This window comes from Sinocyclocheilus anshuiensis, unplaced genomic scaffold (genome assembly GCF_001515605.1).
Source record: "Sinocyclocheilus anshuiensis isolate Anshui unplaced genomic scaffold, SAMN03320099.WGS_v1.1 scaffold2310, whole genome shotgun sequence".
Taxonomy (NCBI): domain Eukaryota; kingdom Metazoa; phylum Chordata; class Actinopteri; order Cypriniformes; family Cyprinidae; genus Sinocyclocheilus; species Sinocyclocheilus anshuiensis.
In genome coordinates, this window is record NW_015557685.1 from 158,075 (window position 1) to 163,665 (window position 5,591).

At 34.9% G+C, this 5,591-nt stretch overlaps 1 pseudogene; it reads left to right on the forward strand.

The window, feature by feature from the left end:
* Positions 1-5,591, forward strand: part of LOC107679319 (tyrosine-protein kinase Lyn-like) — a 10,022-nt pseudogene extending 4,431 nt beyond the window's left edge.

The following is a 5,591-nucleotide window of genomic DNA, read 5'->3' on the forward strand; positions in this document are numbered from 1 at the left end:
TTTCAGCCGACATGATGAATTGCAGGAAGCGGTCTTCGCAAATATACAAATGGCTCTCGACCGCCCGTGGCCAAGATGTTTCCTTTGGCGCCCCGTGACCTTGTTGGCACAGCGTTGCCAGACCTTAAACACAACTATAAGTCCGTACGATGACAGAAACACACTCAACGGAAAGACTTCCTTCTGTTTGGCGTGCCCCACTTTGTTACGTCTCAACAAAATTTTAGACTAATTCATTCTTTTTTTTTTAATTAGATTTCAATGGCTAAGATGCACATTTGGGCATCACATGTCCAGATAATTAATATGAAAGTTGTCTGTAATTTTGAATGAACAGGGAAATGGCATTTAAGTGGAATAAGGGATGAGCACACGCAAAACACTGGTCAGTAACAGTCCTGCACATAGTGGCACTGTGTCATCACTTATGAGAAATGTAGTTTATAGATAGCAGTGAGTTGCATAAGATCCTTGGTGAGAAAATGTGAGGATTCGGAGGAGTCGGTTCCTATAAAAGGTTTTTTAGGGCCAACTGACAGTTCCTATATCTATACTGATAAATTCTCTGTTGCATGGTTGCATTTCTCGCTAGGTTTCGTGTTAGACTCAGCCTTTAGTTCATTGTTTTGTGGCTGGACTGCGACTGTGGCGTTGAAACAGGAAGATTATTGAAAACCATAGAGAAGTGCACAGAACCATGGGTTTAATTGCAGTTTCTTTTTGTTCGCAGCCTACTATAATAACAGCACAAAAGTGGCGGTGAAAACGCTGAAGCCAGGCACAATGTCAGTGGAGGCTTTCCTAGAGGAGGCCAACCTGATGAAAACCTTACAGCACGACAGACTCGTGCGCCTCTATGCTGTCGTCACCAAAACTGAGCCCATCTACATCATCACTGAATTCATGGCAAATGGTACAAGAAGTACTGGTCACACTTTATTTTAAGGTCCAATTCCTACTATTAACAAACCATTAACTATGGCTTTTGCCTCAATAAACTCCTAATTTGCTGCTTAGTGATAGTTATTAAGGTAGTTGTTAAGTTTAGGTTTTACATAGGATTTGGGGTGTAGAATATGGTAATGCAGAATATGTGCTTTATAAGTACAAAACAGCCAATATGTTAATAATACGCATGCTAGTAAGCAACTAGTTAATAGTGAAAATTGGTCCCTATACTAAAGGAAATACTCTTTCAATGATTAAGAACTATGAGTTACAGTTGCAAGAAAATTGCATTCTTAGTGACATTTATATAACGGTTTGTTTCTTCTTCTACAGGAAGCTTATTGGATTTCTTGAAAAGTGCAGCTGGCTGCAAAGTACAGTTACCGAAGCTAATAGATTTTTCTGCACAGGTAAAAAATATTGGTTCAAGACATGAATTAGCCTTCTCTTCTCTTAGCCCTCCATTTTCGTGTTTCTGGGGTAACTTTACGGGTTTTTGCGTCAGGAGGCTGACATCACTTTTTCCATTAGCTGAAGAAAAAGAGGAACCGATTCTTTTGTCTGTGCGTATTTAAAAACAAAGAAAAATCAGTCAGTCAGTAGTTTTCTCAGGAATTAAAAATCGTATTAGATTTACAAATCTAAGTTTAAGTTAGAATTTCTATATCTTGTGACAGCCATAATAATGCTGAGGTAACCAATGAAAAAAAAAGGCTGGTTAAAGCATTATAGACATCATACAATATTTACAGTCATAACTAACTGCTTCAAAAGACAATCCAAAAGACAAAAACTAAATCTAAGGAAGAAAATTTGTTTTCAGTGCGAGTCTTTAGGACTTTAAGATTGCCTAGAATCAGATTTCTGGTGAAACGGCATCAAATAGTAAAATTGCACATCCTGTTTTAGAGAGTGAAAGAGGATGCCAATGGGGAAGTGAGACACCATCATTTTCCCTTTGTTAAAGCAACTTTTACTCTGTTAAAATTATATGAGAAATGCAACTACACCCACTTCTGAAGTGGAAAAACCCTATGAACTGCTGATTTACTGTGATCTAGACTACTAACGGCCTGATTTATGTACTCATGCGTGTGTGTGTATGCAGTACTGTTCAAAAGTTTGGGTTGTAAGAAATCTCTTATGCTCACCAAAGCTGCATTTATTTGATCAAAAATATTGTAAAATATTGTTATAATATATATTATAATAATATATATTTATAAATTATTATATTTATATAAAAATATTGTTATAATTATTATAATTTCAAATAACTTTTTTTTTTCCTATTTTAATATATTTTAAAATGTAATTTATTCCTACAATGGCAAAGCTGAATTTTCAGCAGCCATTACTCCAGTCTTCAGTGTCACATGATCAAATCTAATATGCTAGTTTGTTGCCTTATTTCTTAATATTATCAATGTTGAAAACAGTTGTGCTGCTTACTATTTTTCTGAAAACTTTTTCAGGATTCTTCGATGAATAGAAAGTTCAAAAGAGGGCAATAATTTGAAATATAAATCTTTTGTAACATTACAAACGTCTTTAGTGTCATATACGTTCAATTTAATGTGTCAGTGTACTGTGTAGGTTTTACTGTGGCAGTGTTTTTAAAAAATCTTACTGACCCAAACTGAGTGTATGTTTGTTTCTGTCAGTGATGCTGAGTTTGTGTGTGTCTCTGCAGATAGCTGAAGGTATGGCCTACATTGAGAAGAAGAATTATATCCACCGAGACCTGAGGGCAGCTAATGTGCTGGTTTCAGATAGCCTGTTGTGCAAAATAGCTGATTTTGGCCTGGCCAGAGTGATTGAGGATGACCAATACACAGCCAGAGAAGGTGAGTTTGTGACACCTTTCAGTGCTTTAGCAGCATATTGAATGGACAAGTCCTTTTCTACAGCATTACTATGTCAGACGCCTCTCCAGACTGTGCCTGCTGAGGCTGTTATGCATACTGATATTGTGATAGTTTTCCTGCATTAGCAGACCTGACTGATCTGTGTGAATTTTGTGTGTTCTGTGTCTCAGGAGCAAAATTTCCTATTAAATGGACGGCACCCGAGGCCATCAACTACGGTTCTTTCACCATCAAATCCGATATGTGGTCCTTTGGGGTTCTCCTGTATGAGATTATAACATACGGGAAAAATCCGTATCCAGGTAATATAATTGAGATAATGGCACCTTGATTGCATTTGAGTTTAAATAAAGCATTCCGGTTTTATTTGGAGGTATCAGCATTACTCCAAGAGAAAGCTGCAATGGAGTGAAGATAACAAAACTGATTATTTTGTCAGGACTTTGTTGACATCTACTGGTCAAATTGTGTTAGATACATTTAAGTATTTTAGTTTCGGTCAATTGATGCATATGTTACCAAATGTAATTGTAAAAATAATGACTGGTATCCCGAGAAATATATTCAGCTCTATATTAAGCTAAATTAAGGCAAGACACTATTTTGCACTTTTTGTTTTTGCTCTCATAACGTGTCTTCTTTTAGACTAGTGTAAAGAAAACATCCAAAGTGCACATTTAATTGTCTAATTTATTGCACTGTGCCAGAAATCTTTACTTCAGTCGCACTTACATACACCGCCATTCAAAAGTTGGAGATTCTTCATCAAGGCTGTATCTATTTGATCAAAAATACAGAAAAAAACCCTCTAATTTCGTAAAATATTATTGCAATTTAAAAGAACAGTTTTCTGTTTAATATACTTTAAAATGTCATTTATTCCTGTGAAGCAAAGCTTAATTTTCAGCATCATTACGCCAGTCTTCAGTGTCACATGATCCTTCAGAAATCATTTTAATATGCTGATTTATAATCAATTTTGGAAACAGTTGGGCTGCTTAATATTTTTTGGGACCTGTGATACTTTTTTTTCAGGATTCTTTGATAAATGAAAAGTTCAAAAGAACAGTGTTTATTCAAAATAGAAATTACAATATACACTACTATTCAAAAGTTTGAGGTCAGTCCATTTTTTCTCCTTTCTTTCTTTCTTTCTTTCTTTTTTAAGAATTTAATACTTTTATTCAGCATGGATGTGTTAAATGAATAAAAAGTGATAGAAAAGGCTTATATTATTAGAAAATATTTATATTTTGAATAAACGCTGTTCTTTTCAACTTTTTATTCATCAAAGAATCAAAGAAAAAAGTATCACAGGTTCCAAAAAAATATTAAGCAGCACAACAGTTTCAACACTGATAATAAATCAGTGATATTAGAATGATTTCTGAAGGATCATGTGACACCGAAGACTGGAGTAATGGCTGATGAAAATTCAGCGCTGCGTCACAGAAATAAATTGTATTTTGACAGTATATTAAAATAAGAAACCAAAATTAGAAATTGAAATAATATTTTGGCAATATTACAGTTTTTTCTGTATTTTTAATCAAATAAATAAAGCCTTGATGAGCATAAGAGACTCCTTAAAAAAAACATGAAAAATCTTCCTGATCCCAAACTTTTGATCGGCAGTGTAAACCAAACTTTACAGTTTCACTTCTATATGTATTCTGAAGGTTTATGGAGAGGTTTGTTTATACATCATTCACCTGATCACATAACATTTTATAAACATGTATGCAAATGAGTGGATATTTACATATTTAATTAGATAATGTACTATTTGCATATTTAAACAAACAAAACAAAACTAGTAAAGTGTGGTGATATCTACACTAGTCAACGTTTTAAAGTGGATCAAAACCTTTCATCAAAGTTGTCCTAAAACCTAAAACCATAATGCGTTCTTGTCTTAGGACAACTTTGATGAACTTTTGTGATCCTCTTCAAATGTTGACTACTGTATTAGTTCAAATGAGTTACGACACCTTTGGCATCTTGTCTTAAACACTGACAAAAATACCTTTCTGAAAAGACTCTGCGTGACATTTATTACTCAGTTTTTCTCTGTCTCTTTATCAGTCCACTTACCCTTTCACTTCCTTCTTTTTCTTACCTTCAGGCATGAGTAACAGTGAAGTCATGAGCTCTGTTCAGAGAGGTTACCGGATGCCCCGTCCTGAAAACTGTCCCACTGAACTTTATGAGATCATGACCTCGTGCTGGAAGAGTAAACCAGACGACCGGCCCACGTTTGACTATATTCAGAGTGTACTAGATGACTTCTACACAGCCACCGAGGGCCAGTACCAGCAGCAGCCATGAGGATGCGAGATCATCCATCATATTTTTGTACTGTTTCAAGATGATCAAAAGATCTGTGATTTATCTATGAATCAATGTGCTAATATGTGACTAATAATGGGATCAATCTGCTTACTTATGTGTAAGCAAGGTTCAGATTTTCTATTTCTGCTTCAAATTGAAGTTTTAACAACCTATTTGCTACTTTTGCTCTTCTCATTCAGATTTCAATGGCTGCATTTCAATTTGTAAATACTTTTTATGTTTCAACGTACCCTACCAAAGTTTCATTGTTATTTTTACACATCAAAACATTTCTTTTCTTTTCTTTTTTTTAAATGAGGGGTTTGCAAACTGGAGTCTGGGGGCCGCTATCTGCAAATAAATTCAGAGAAAATACAAGATTTTACTTTTAGGGCTCTCGAAGTTAACTGTAAAGCTGTTTTGGAAGGATATTTATTGTAAAAA